Source organism: Prunus avium, chromosome 4, assembly GCF_965620075.1.
Source record: "Prunus avium chromosome 4, drPruAviu1.hap1.1, whole genome shotgun sequence".
Classification (NCBI taxonomy): domain Eukaryota; kingdom Viridiplantae; phylum Streptophyta; class Magnoliopsida; order Rosales; family Rosaceae; genus Prunus; species Prunus avium.
In genome coordinates this window covers 24,876,082-24,891,002 of record NC_142287.1, presented here as the reverse complement: position 1 = coordinate 24,891,002, position 14,921 = coordinate 24,876,082, and the positions used below count along the sequence as shown (strand labels likewise).

General features: G+C 40.0%; 3 pseudogenes; all 3 read left to right on the top strand.

Moving 5' to 3' along the window:
• Positions 1–512: 512 nt before the first annotated feature.
• On the top strand, positions 513–2,779 carry LOC110745456 (L-type lectin-domain containing receptor kinase IX.1 pseudogene; annotated as a pseudogene).
• Positions 2,780–4,123: 1,344 nt separating this feature from the next.
• Positions 4,124–6,213, top strand: LOC148295092 (L-type lectin-domain containing receptor kinase IX.1 pseudogene; annotated as a pseudogene).
• Positions 6,214–10,890: 4,677 nt separating this feature from the next.
• Positions 10,891–13,105, top strand: LOC110763256 (L-type lectin-domain containing receptor kinase IX.1 pseudogene; annotated as a pseudogene).
• The last annotated feature ends 1,816 nt before the right edge of the window (positions 13,106–14,921 follow it).

Here is a 14,921-nt window from a genome sequence, read left to right as displayed (position 1 = left end):
AGAGCAACAGAAAAAACCCAAAACTTTCCAAATAATTCTGCAGCAATATCCAAACCAGTTTCTTCTTTGTTGTCGTCCTCCTTCCATCCCAAGTGTGGAATTAACCTTTGTTGTAGTCCTACATGACCCGTCTATTCATCAACTTCACCCCGTCAACCACGCAAAAGAAATATTTGAGCAAAGAATATATAGATACAAGAAATTCAGATAGTCACCGTCACCGTGGTCTCCACTCCCATCCCATGCCAACACCACCACCACTCTCTTGAATCTTCAATTCCTTATTTATGTCCGTTGCTCAAGTGATATATTCTTGAAAAATGAAGATAAGACTGTTCAATTATTAGATTGCGAATTTTAGACCGTTGATCAAGTTGATTTTTGCGTAAATGTTTAGTCGATGTTCACAATTTGACATTACAACATAAATAAAATTACACAATATGCAAGTCAAACAAAATTTGCCAACATTCTTTTCTCAAGACTTAGACTCAACGATACGTCTCAAGTCCTCCGAGGAAAATTATATTTTGATTTGAATTGGTAAACACTGGCTGCTTATATATAAGCACCTTGGAAAGTTAACTCTGCTTGCAGTCTCTCAGCTAGCAAAGCTTTTTACTAAACTCACTGCCAAAAAATTAGAAATGCTTGTCAATTACTCTGGCTATTGGATCATCACACACCATTCACAAAATCTTGACCAAATCCTTTTTCTTCTGTTCTGTTTAATAACCCCTTCAGTAACTCCATTAACCTTTGATTTCCCCATCTTTAGTCCTACTGATATCAACACTATATCTCTGGAGGGAGATGCTAATCTCGACAGACAATTCCTCCGACTCACCAAAAGCTGTTCTCTTGATCAACAGGAGCAAAGCGTCGGTCGAGCCACTTACCACAAACCCTTCCTCCTCCGGGAAACTACTACCGGAAAACTCGCTGATTTCAGCACACATTTCACATTCATCATCCATTCACAAAAAAGTTCCGAATATGGAAATGGACTCACCTTTTTCCTAGCGCCAGATGGGTCCTTACTCAACCGCAAGCTAGGAAAAGGTAGCAATCTTGGCCTCCCCGTGGAACACCTCCAGGGACACATGTCAACGAATCAGTACCCGTTTGTGGCGGTGGAGTTTGATATCTCGCAAAATGGAATCCCAACCATCCAAGATCCCATCTACGATCATGTAGGTATCGATGTTAACTCTCTCAAGTCATCTAAGACCGCGCCTTGGAATGGTAGGGTTTCGGCTGGACAAAAAAATGAAGCTTGGATTAATTACAATTCTAGCTCGAAAATACTTACTGTTGCCTTCACGAGTTTCGTTAACGGTACAAATGGTACCCAACTGCAGAGAACCATCAATTATCTCGATCACATAATTGATCTGAATCAGCACTTGCCGGATAGGGTTATTGTTGGCCTCTCAGCTTCAACGGGGGCTCCGGTTGCTCTACATGGGATCAATTCTTGGAGTTTTAATTCAACTTCTTTGCTTGATGAAAGTGCAAAAGACAACCCTAAGTCACGAAATGACCACATTAATATTGGTCTAGCAGTCGGGTTGGGTGTTGGTGGATGTCTTATATTGGTTGTGGGGTTGGTTTTGTTTTGGAAGAAAGGGGGACTCAGGAAAAGTGAGGAAGAGGCCATAGTTGTTGATGATGAGTTCGAAAAGGGGACTGGCCCAAGGAAGTTTCCATACAATGAATTGGCTCTGGCCACCAGTGATTTTAAAGAGGAAAAGAAGCTTGGAGAAGGAGGGTTTGGTGGGGTTTATAAAGGCTTTATAAAAGATTTGAACTCATATGTTGCTGTTAAGAGGATATCCAAGGGGTCGAAACAAGGGCAGAAGGAGTATACGTCAGAAGTAAGGATCATCAGTCGACTTAGGCATCGAAATTTAGTGCAACTCATTGGTTGGTGCCACGAAAAAGGAGAACTCCTACTTGTTTATGAGTTCATGCCCAACGGCAGCTTAGATTCACATTTGTTCACAGCAAAAAATATGTTAGTTTGGGAGGCAAGATACAGAATTGCTCAAGGCTTGGCCTCTGGGTTGCTCTATTTACATGAAGAATGGGAGCAATGTGTGGTGCACAGGGATATCAAATCCAGCAACATTATGTTGGATTCAAATTTCAATGCAAAACTTGGGGATTTCGGTTTGGCTCGCCTTGTGGATCATGGAGAACAATCACAAACAACGGTTTTGGCTGGAACTATGGGTTACATGGCTCCGGAATGTCTTACCAACGGAAATGCTAGCAAGGAATCCGATGTTTATAGCTTCGGAGTTGTTGCATTAGAGATAGCCTGTGGGAGAAAACCCATCGACCCTCACTTGGAAAGGAGTCAAATCAATATGGTAGAATGGGTTTGGGAGCTTTATGGAAAGGGGAAACTCCTCGAAGCGACTGATGAAGAATTGTGCAAAGATTTTGATGAGAAACAAATGGAATGCTTGATGATAGTTGGGTTGTGGTGTGCATACCCGGATTACAATATGAGGCCTTCAATACATCGAGCAATTCAAGTGCTTAACTTTGAAGCTGCATTGCCCGTTCTCCCGCAAAGGATCCCAGTGGCCACCTATTCTACTCCTCCACCATCACTCCCATTGTTAATGTCTTCTTGTAGCACTACTGGTTTTTGAAATATGTGAAATTGAGTCTTCAGGGTATGCTTATAGCACTAATTCCTCATAAGTTAGACGCATTTTGTACAACAATTAATTCTTATCTATTACAACACTATCCACATTTCCTTTCTTATTGCATTGTTTTCTTAGTGATACAATGGAGCCTTCACGTTACAACTTATACCACCATTATGATCTCAATCCAATGTATCGCGCCGACATGATTTTTCGTTATTGACTTTTATTCTTGAATTTTTTTTAAATGGATACACTTGACGACATTGTTGTATTTAGTTGTAAATATATACTTCTCTTTTGCTTTCAAGACTTGAACCCAGCTAGCTAAGACCTTATCCTTTACCAACACTTTTGTGTTTGGGTATTGGATATATCATATGCAGATCGAATATACTTCCACATCCTCCTAACTATCAAGCCAACTCACTCTAACTCTTGTACTTTCATTCTTTTAGGTGTACCTAACGCTCATTTTGCTTTTCTTTTCTTTTCTTTCTTTAATTAATATTTTTTTACGGTCAAATGATATTTATAGTCTTATTGTTCTTTCGATTTTCACATCTTGTTATTATAATTTTGGTAATTTAGGGCTATACGTAGTTTACTTGAAATCCAATCTTTGTTAAATTTGTCAAAGGGTGTACGGCTTTCTGGCCCAACATGAAATCCACTCTTTACGTTCCTACGTTTAACAAATTTAACTGGTTGGAGTTGACTGCAAGCTTAAATAAATTGCTTGTCTTTGATCACAAAAACTGAAACTACATGAACAAATAAAGTAAAAACTCGATCGCGAAAACCGCTTTCTCCTTTGGAGTCTTTGTTCTGGTGCCATGCCCTTATCTAACTTCATCTTGTAGATGACACTCGCATATGATGGATATACTCTTTCATTTATCAATTCATCCAAGTTGGACGCTTGCCTCTCTTGTGTTCAGTCTATATAAAAGGTACTTCTAGAAAGTTTTAAGTTGGCTCATTAGCAGAGAAACTCTCAAATCTGAATTCTAACCACTTCCAAGCCTTATCAATCCACCAAGACAAAACTTACTAGTCTCTCAAGTCCCCACACCACATGACTCGCCCGCCTACTCTTTATAGCAGTGCAAGCTTCCCGCCAACCAATACCACACAAAACATACAAAGCAATAAATTCACAAGCAAATTTAGACCATGTGACCAAGCTCCCTCTTGAATGTTGGTGCACTATTATAATAAATTGAAAATGACCGAAAATATTTGAGAGAGAAAAAGAAGAAGAAGAAGAAGAAGAAATACAAGAGTAAGCGTCGAATAGGTCTCATCAAGACCTCCTCAAACTAGATTTTTCTTGATTTGAATCGGTAAGCAAAGGACTTCTGATCAAAGCACTTTGAAAATAAACTCTACAGCCTCTGCTCTATATTATATCACAATTTGATCTGTAAGCTTACCCAAAAACGAAAAACAAATTAGAAATGGTTTTCCTTCTTCTGCTTTTGTTTCAGTTAGCCCCTTGTGTGACATCATTAGACTTCAATTTCCCCACCTTCCCAAATGGAAAAAACACCATATCTCTGGAGGGAGATGCTCACATCGATGGAGAATTCCTCCTACTCACCAAAAGTGCTGTTGACGACGTAAAGAAACAAAGCGTGGGCCGAGCCACCTACAGTCAACCATTCCTCCTCCACGACAACGCCACAGGAAAGCTTGCAGACTTCACCACAAATTTCACATTCGTCATCAACTCCCGAGGCAAAACGCCATATGCTGACGGACTGGCGTTCTTCATAGCGCCAAAAGGGTCCTTACTCAACGGCACTTTAGGCAGAGGAGGCAGTCTAGGCCTTGCAGTGGAAAACCCGCAAAACAGCACATCAAAAAATCAGTACCCCTTTGTAGCAGTAGAGTTTGACATCTATCATAATGAAGTCACCTCTATCCAAGATCCCGAAGGAGATCATGTCGGGGTTGACATCAACACTGTCAAGTCTAAGATGACCAAACCTTGGAATGGAAGTATTGCAGAGGGTCGAGTGAATAGTGCTAGCATTAGTTACGATTCTACATCAAATGGTCTTAATGTGGTTTTCACTAGTTATGTGAATGGTGTCCAAGTGATGAGTTATATTGATTGCATGGTTCATCTGAATGAGATTTTGCAAGGTTGGGTGATTGTTGGGTTCTCTGCTGCAACAGATGCTACTACCACTCTGCACCAGATCAACTCATGGAGCTTCCATTCAACTCAACGGTTTGATGAAAAATCAAAGAACACCACACCAAAGTCTGGAAATGGCATCAATATTGGACTAGTGCTTGGGTTGGGTATTGGTGGACTTGTTGTCTTGGGTGGTGGGTTGGGTTTGGTTTGGTTCATCTGTTGGAAGAAGAGAGGGGAAAGTAGTGATGAAGATGTTACGGTGAATGACTCGATTGATGAGGAATTCGAAAACGGGACAGGCCCCAAAAAGTTCTCGTACAGAAAATTGGCTCAATCAACGCACAATTTTGATGAGGGACAGAAGCTTGGAGAGGGAGGATTTGGTGGAGTTTACAGAGGCTACATAACAGACCTGAACTTAAATGTTGCGGTAAAGAGGATATCGAGTGGGTCGAGACAGGGGTTGAAGGAGTATGCAGCTGAAGTAAGGATCATTAGTCGACTTAGACATCGGAATCTTGTGCAACTGATTGGTTGGTGCCACGAAAGAAAAGAACTCCTACTTGTTTATGAGTTCATGTCCAACGGCAGCTTAGATTCCCATTTGTTCAAAGCAAAGAGCTTGTTAGCTTGGGACGCAAGATACAGAATTGCTCAAGGCTTGGCATCCGGGTTGTTCTATCTCCATGAGGAATGGGAACAATGTGTGCTGCACAGGGATGTCAAATCCAGCAATATCATGTTAGATTCAAATTTCAACGCAAAACTTGGGGACTTTGGATTAGCTCGACTCGTGGACCACGGAAAACAATCACAAACTACTGTTCTTGCTGGAACCATGGGCTACATGGCTCCCGAATGTATGACCACCGGAAAGGCTAGCAAGGAAACGGATGTTTACAGTTTTGGAGTTGTCGCTTTGGAGATAGCTTGTGGGAGAAAACCCATTGATCCCGAGTTCAGGAGCAGTCAAATCACTATGGTGGCGTGGGTTTGGGAGCTTTATGGTGAAGGGAGAGTCATTGAAGCAGCTGACCCAAAACTCTGTGGAGATTTTGAGAAGAGGCAAATGGAGTGCTTGTTGATTGTTGGGTTGTGGTGTGCTCATCCAGATTACAAGATCAGGCCTTCGATACAACAAACAATTCAAGTGCTTAACTTCGAAGTTCCATTGCCTATTCTCCCGTCAAAGATGCCGGTGGCTAGCTACTTTTCTCCTCCGCTATCATTTTCAATATTGTCTGGTAGTACTGATTTAGAAGGAGGTCCAGGTTATGGCCACAACACCAATTCCTCACAGTTCACCACATCTTCTGCATCGAATTCTTCTCCATCAGCATCACTTTTGTACTCAAAATAATTTTAATTTTAATTGTTGTTTTATAATAATGTACAAACTTTTTTGTAATTTAATTTTATATTTGAATAGTACATACAATTGGGTAGGCTTTCAGTTCTGAATTCTAAATCCATTTACATCCCCAAGCACTTCAATGAGTTCAATCCATCTTTCCATCCAAACTTTATCAAACTATTAACTCACAAAATTTCTATCCAACATGCAATAATTATCAGACTTATTGGCTTTGGCCCGTCAACCTCACAAACAGGACTAAGCAATAAATATAAGATAAAAAATTAAATTGGAGAAATTATAGAATAGTACGGTATCACCACGTCCCCTAGTAATACTTCTATTCAAAATTTGCCATTTGTATTATTTTTATAAGAAATTAAACTATTGTTCCAGTTGGATTTGAAACTCCAATTTTACCCTTCACAACAAAATTTAAAAAATTGTTAGAAAAACAGAGAATATGAATACAACCCCTACCATTGCATTGACACCTTCCTCTCTGTCTTTCCGATGTGCATTCAAATGTCTCAGTAAATTAGTAATTTCAATTTGATAATGATTAAAGCCTCTTTGTTTGAATATGGACCCATTTGCAATGATTAGAGATCTTGCAGGTGCTTCCATTGGTTCAAGAGAAGTTGCAGTTTCAGGGAGAAAGACGAAGGGCCGGCGGAGTGACCAAATTCGTAATAATATCTTCATATCTAACACATACAACGTGATCGAAAGACTTGCTACTATGGGTTTGATGCTTGCAGGACTGGACAAATTGCTATGCACCTGATTAACAAATTGAAATGGGATTTGGGTCTTCTTCACGGTATTGTTTGTTGAAGAAAGGAGCTTGCTTGGCACAATTGGGGAGAAGGGCAATGATGGGAGGTGATCTAATTGCAAAAATAAAGAAACAGAGGAATGACGGCAGCCATGGGAGGCAGAGCGAAGGCACAACAGTGAGATTGAGGGCGACCGATTGTTGCTGGAACATTTTCTTTTCTATTTCTTTTAATTTTTTTTAATTTGAAGGGTAAAATTGGAGTTTCAAATACAGCTGGAACAAAAAGTTTAATTTCTTATAAAAAATAATACACATGGTAAATTTTGAATGGAAGTATCATCAGCCTAACGTGATAATACCGTATTATTCTACAATTTCTACACTAAACGGGGATAACACTATTTTGCTATCCTGACAAATAACGTTATGACACACATAATAACACTTTTACGTGACATAACACTATTGATCGGGAATAATAAATCAGTAATATCATGTCGTAACTAAGTTTTTTGTAACATCCCACATCGACCAACAGAGAGGAGGTGATGTGTCTTATATGTACATGCCCACCTCCATCTAGCACGAGGTCTTTTGGGAGCTCATTGGCTTCGGAGTCATGGGAACTCCGAAGTTAAGCGAGTTGGGGCTAGAGCAATCCCAGGATGGGTGACTCACTAGAAAGTTGCTCATGAGCTCCCATAAACAAAACCGCGAGGGCAGAGAGAGAGGCCCAAAGCGAACAATATCGTGCTACGGCAGAGCCGATCCCGGGATGTGACAATTTGGTATCAGAGCCACTCTGCCATGTGGTGCGAGTGTGCCGACGAGGACATCGGGTCCCTAAGGGGGGTGGATTGTAACATCCCACATCGACCAACGAAGAGGGGGTGATGTGCCTAATATGTACATTCCCACCTTCATCTAGCACGAGGCCTTTTGGGAGCTCACTGGCTTCAGAGTCATGGGAACTCCGAAGTTAAGCAAGTTGGGGCTAGAGCAATCCCAGGATGGGTGACCCATTGGGAAGTTGCTCGTGAGCTCCCAGAAACAAAACCGTGAGGGCAGAGAGGGGGGGCCCAAAGCAGACGATATCATGCTACAGCGGAGCGATCCTGGATGTGATATTTTTCTCCATTATTTCACTCTCAAGACACCGTGGTCTCTTCTCCCATCCCGTCATTACCATTCTATTGAATCTTGATCCACTATTTTATTCAAACAATGAATAGCATGTTGAACGAATCAAGAAAATAAAAATACCATACAAGGTAAAGCTGCAAATAAAAATATATAAGATGATATGTCAAATTTTAAAAAGTCAATAAAAGAAGAGTGGAATCAACCAATGTCTCAAGTCTTCCAACGAAAAATGTTCTCATTTGAATTGGTAAATTAATTAACTATGCGCCACACATATGCTCTCTACTTGAAAATTTGCTTTGCAGTCTTCTCTAGTTTTGACAATTGATGCAAGCCTACAAAGGTAGCTTTCACTAGCTCTCTCCAGCCCATTTGGTTCGCGGATTGAATTTCGTAGGAATGAAATTCACATGTTTAATCCCACTAGATGAAAATGGAAGATGTTCATTCCCATGTTTGGGAACGTTGGGAAATGAGGACTATGAAATATCATTTTTCTCTCATTTTCATGTTTATTTTGTGCAATAATAGGAATGAAAAGTTGTTCAATTTTCCAACCATACCCTTAATTTATTTATAAAAAAATCAAAAAATATTAATACCAAGAGTTTAAGGGTCAAAAGTGATATTCCACATGAGAAACCTTAGCCCCCTCTCTCTCTCAGAAAAAACACTCCCATAGCCGTTTTCACTTTGAGGGGGGAGGAAGTTAATAGGAATGAAAAGTTGTTCAATTTTCCAACCATACCCTTAATTTATTTATAAAAAAATCAAAAAATATTAATACCAAGAGTTTAAGGGTCAAAAGTGATATTCCACATGAGAAACCTTAGCCCCCTCTCTCTCTCAGAAAAAACACTCCCATAGCCGTTTTCACTTTGAGGGGGAGGAAGTCACTGTTCTTCCTCCCCTCTCCCCTCTTATCTTCCTTCATTCTCCTCTCCCCTCATTCTCAAAGACAAAAGGCTTCCCCTATTTGTCTTCGTTTTATTATGATTTTCCTCCAACCATCACAGGCGGTTGCGTCAAGGCGTCGGATATCCACCTGTGTTTTATTATGAAATCTCCCCCTATATGGGAAGTTCTTCATACCCATGAGTTAGGTATCGCATTCCCAAAAATGCGTTTACCAAACATAAGAACGCAATTTCATACCAATTCTCAAAGTTCTTGAATGAAATGTATGTCAATACCTCTGGGATTATTGGGATCATCACCGCGGAGCACAGGTTTGGCATCCCATCACAGCGAATTGTCTCAAAAACCAACACCAAGCTAAATCGAACTGTTGGTTCGATGAAGCGACAACATCGCTTGTCTGATGTAGTGGTTCAACGTCAATTTTGAGATTTGCTCCTCCGAATAGTTTGTCATTGAGTAATGACGTACTCGTCGGTTTGGCTTGGTTCGGTTCCCCATCCCTATTAGTTATTTAACAATAGGGACATGCTTTTGACCCTACCCATGCACGTGCAGCTCACGTCATCTTTCGTTCCTCCATTTAACAATAAAAACATATTAAAGTTAATTGCAACTTTGAATAAACTACGAGTCTTTGTCAAAAAAAACTAGAATTATTATGACAACAATGGTCGAAATTGGGGGAAACTAGCTACATTGGCATATATATGGTTTTTATTAATGTTTCCTTAAAATCGTTCTAGTGTTCAGGCGTATAGCTTTCTTGCGCGGGAAGGGAATACTAGTCAGTACCTTGGAGTCTTTCTGTTTGTTTTGGTGAAATGGTCCTCATGTATTGTAGATGATACTGACGTATGATCGGAGATTGTGCTTTTTTTTTTTTTTTTTTTCCTTAATCCAGAAATTCAAGTTGGATTGGAAGCTTCTCTCCTTTGTATTTTGTAACTATAAACATCATCTAGAACTTCTGAATCGGGTCGGATCATTAATCATGACCAATGCAACGACTATGAATTTACTGAAAACCCGAACTTTGAACTTTGAACTTTGAATCTGAATTCTAACTTTTTCGCTCCCACAAAACGTGTGTCAGACCCAATATACCACGAAAAAGGTACAAAGCAATAAGACACAAGAAAATTTAGACCATGATCTTTCTTTAATTTTGAATTGGTAAGCAAACAATTGCTGATTAGATATGGTTGTCCTTCTTCTTCAAATTAGAAATGGTCGTCCTTCTTCTCCTTCTCTTCTTAATCCACCAGGACAAAGACTTTTTAGTTCCCACAAAACAAACTATTTGGGGGCCTGAGAGTCTAACGCATGTTTCGTGGGAACTAAAAAGTATTTGTCCCGGTGGATTACCAAATACCACACAAAAGGCACAAAGCAATAAACAAGAAAATTTAGACCATGATCTTTCTTTAATCTTTATGCACTGAAAACATGAGTTTTTTTTTTTCCTTTTTTGGTGGAGAGAGAACACACACGAGATTAATTTGTAGGAACAGAACAGATGCTGGCTTGTAGTAACTATAGCAGTGTCTGCCTATTTTGCCCAAGTGAAAACAACTAATTGGCTTGAAGTTGGATCACGATAAACTTTAAATATTAAGTAATTAAATAAATACATCAGCACAAAGAAATAAGTAATTAAATAAATACATAAATACCAGGACGGCAATCCTGCATCAGCACAAAGAAATAAGTAATTAAATAAATACATGTCAAGCTAGAAAGTCAATTGCTAATTTTCCCCTGGCGTCGTCAAAGTCCAAGTAAAAATTATTTTGATTTGAATTGGTAAGCAAACAACTGCTGATTAAAGCATTTTCAAATATTGAAGTCTCTGCTCTATTTTAGACCCAACAATTTGATCTGTAACCTTACCAGCAAATTAGAAATGGTTGTCCTTCTTCTTCTTCTCTTGTTTCACTTAGCCCCTTGTGCAACCTCATTAAACTTCAATTTCCCCACCTTCCCAAATAGCATCATCAACACCCTATCTCTCGAGGGAAATGCTTCCGTCGACGGCAAATTCCTCCGACTCACCAGTAGCGCTGTTGACGACCCAAAAAACCAAAGCGCCGGCCGAGCCACCTACAGCCAACCCTTCCTCCTACACGACAGCGCCACGGGAAAACTCGCTGATTTCACCACAACTTTCACATTCACCATCGACTCGCAAAATAAAACACCCTATGCAGACGGGCTCGCCTTCTTTTTGGCGCCAAACGAGTCTGCACTCAACACAACAATAGGCAGAGGCGGCGCTCTTGGCCTCCCCATCATACACACAGAAAAAAACGAGTTGACGAATCAGTACCCGTTTGTGGCAGTGGAGTTTGACATCTTTCAGAATACAGAGACGTATATCCAAGATCCCGCCGGCGATCATGTTGGTATTGATGTCAACTCTGTCAAGTCTAATGATACCAGTCCGTGGAATGGTGGCATTATGGAGGGACGAGACAATAATGCTTCGATTCGTTACGATTCTGGATCAAAAAATCTTAGCGTTACCTTCACTACTTATGAAAATGGTGTCTCGATTGAGAAGTATCTTGATTACAAGGTGGATCTGAATGAGATTTTGCAGGGTTGGGTGATTGTTGGGTTCTCTGCTGCAACAGGTCTTGAGATTGCTCTGTACAAGATCAACTCATGGAGTTTCAATTCGACATCGCTGATTGATGAGAATGCAAAAAACAACACACCAGTACCTCCTGAGCCGACCCCCATTGTTGAACCCGAGTCAGGAAATGGCACCAACATTGGACTTGTGGTTGGGCTGGTTGTTGGCGGGTGTGTTCTTTTGGTTGGTGGGTTTTGTTTGGTTTGGTTCATTTTTTGGAAGAAGGAGGGAACAGGGGAAAGTAGCGACAATGATGAAGATCCTATGGTCAACGATCCGATTGATGAGGAATTCGAAAAGGGGACAGGCCCAAAGAAGTTTTCGTACAAGACATTGGCTCAATCGACAAATGATTTTGACGAGGGAGAGAAGCTTGGAGAGGGAGGGTTTGGTGGGGTTTACAGAGGCTTCGTAAAAGATTTGAACTCATATGTTGCTGTTAAGAGGGTATCAAGTGGGTCTAGACAGGGGCTGAAGGAGTATGCAGCAGAAGTAAGAATCATCAGTCGACTTAGGCATCGAAATCTGGTGCAACTGATTGGTTGGTGCCACGAAAAGAGAGAACTCCTACTTGTTTACGAGTTCATGTCCAATGGAAGCTTAGATTCCCATTTGTTCAAAGGAAAAAGCTTGTTAGGTTGGGAGGCAAGGTACAGAATTGCTCAAGGCTTGGCGTCCGGATTGTTCTATCTACATCAAGAATGGGAACAATGTGTGTTGCACAGAGATATCAAATCCAGCAACATTATGTTGGATTCGAATTTCAACGCTAAACTGGGAGATTTCGGGTTGGCTCGACTTGTTGACCACGGGAAACAATCACAAACCACTGTTCTGGCTGGAACCATGGGCTACATGGCTCCTGAATGTGTCACCACTGGAAAGGCTAGCAAGGAAACTGATGTTTACAGTTTTGGGGTTGTTGCCTTGGAGATAGCTTGTGGGAGAAAACCCATTGATCCCAAGTTGGGAACAAGTAAAATTAACATGGTAGAGTGGGTTTGGGAGCTTTATGGACAAGGGAAAGTCATTGAAGCAGCTGACCCAAAATTGTGTGGGGATTTTGATGAGAAACAAATGGAGTGCTTGTTGATTGTTGGTTTGTGGTGTGCTCATCCAGATTACAAGATCAGACCTTCGACACAACAAATAATTCAAGTGCTTAGCTTAGAAGTTGCGCCGCCTATTCTTCCATCAAAGATGCCAGTAGCCAGCTACTTTTCTCCTCCGGTATCATTTTCAATCTTGTCCGGTGATGTTACTGGTTCCGAAAGAGGTCAAACAGAGTCTTTAAGTTATGGTTACAACACCAATTCATCACAGTTCACCTCATCTTCCGCTTCCCATTCTTCTCCATCAGCTTCACTTTTGTACACAAATTAAATTTATACTTAATAATTGTGTTGTACCTATATTCAATTTTTTATATAAAATTTATATTTATATTTGAATTCTTTAAGTAGATATGCACATAACTTGGCTATATACTAATTTCGTGTTTGGGTATTTGGATTAAAATTAATAGATCGTATAATGAAGAGACGATTTGTTCCTTTTTATCAAGCCATATATTCAGGTTGGACGCATATCTGTTTCTACTATTGAGGTCTATAATTTATCAATTATATATAAAGGGACTTCCAGATTAGTTTACAATTCCAACCCTTCTCAATGATGCTCGTTTCATTGCATTTTTCTGAAGTCCTCTCCATGAAAAGTTGTGGTTTGAATTGGTAAACAAGGGCTGCTGCGCTACTATTTTAGATCACAATTTGATCTGTAAAGCTTACCTACTCTCTCGGAAATATTCTCCCTCCCAAAAGAAATTAGAAATTGCAAAAATCAAGAACTAAAACGATTCGATTTTTGCAGTTTTTCCAGCTGGTTCGATTCACCAATTTACCAGTTTAAAGGCCCACTCCTAACTTAGGTGTTCCAAGCCCAACTTAATGGATCATCATCATTCAAGGTAGGTATAAAAGCCCAATTTAGCCAAAAGTAAGAAAAACTAGCATTGGTGGGCAAAGCATTTCTTAACTAATGTAAATGACCTTCTAGATTCACAAAGGTCCACATGATTTGGCTTAACCCGCATTTGAAAACAAAAACAAAAAATCTTAATTAAATTGGAAGAGAACATGAGTTTCTTGTTAAAATATGAATATAGTTTGAATACTTTAGGTTAATTTGTATTCTTCTCCATAAGAAGGTATATATAGGAGTTTACATGAGTGCTTTATAAGGAATAGATACAATAATTAATTAGGATAGTGTCTCCTAATTATACATCGATTTGTCCATTGTCCATTCTCCCATCAAAGATGCCAGTGGCCACCTATTTTGCTCCTCCAAGATTACTTTCAACCTTGGTCAGTGAAACTATTAGTTCTGAAAGAGGTCAAACCGAGTCTTTCGGAAAGCACCAAGTCCTCACAATCACCCCATCTTCTACAACAATATTTGTGTCCATCAACAACACTTGAGTGATCACAACAGACCTAAGTTGATATTTGTGATAAACCTGTATTTAACTTTTATTCTCAATTAATTTATGTATTGTTTTCACTTGAACTTTTATGCGCATTGTTGTATTTAAAGAGGCCCATGTTAGCTGATTAAAATTTCATTAGTTGATATGTTTCCTTTAGTTTTTGTTTTGTTTAAAGAAAGATTAACCCACACCTAAAGCAGAATTAGTCAAATGAAATTTAGTAAAACTCACATTAAAAATAATAATAATAATAATTGTTGATGCCCGAAATGGTAGAGGGTCAACTTAGGTAGAGGACTTGGATCTTCAGTAGCTGGGTACCCTGCAGAAGACAAAGTGGAAGAAGCGGTCATGAAGCTTCAGACACCGGTGTGGTGCCGGCCGAAGGCTCTCCGATGCTTAAGTCAGTTACCAGTGGTAATTTTGGCAGAGTAACAGTAAGAGTGAGAGTTTTGTTACCCTTTTTGCCAGGGTATTATTCCCTATTTATAGGGAAGTGAAAGTGGGAGGTTTGTGTAGATTTCCGATGTGGGACTTTGTCCAAGTCGCTGTGGTGGCGACACGTGTCCTTGAGATTAGGTTCAGCAACTGGGACCTTCAGCAGTCGGGAGCTTTGGCAGGTGTCTGGCACCTTGGAAGAGTGTCTTCCTTCGGCAGGGGAGAAGGCGAGTCTGCCTTGATGCTAGTTGTTTTTAAGGCTGGACATGCTCGGTTGATTATGGTGTAAACAATAATCAAGCCTAAAATAAGATGGAAAGGATAATGAAATTCACTTAAAAATACC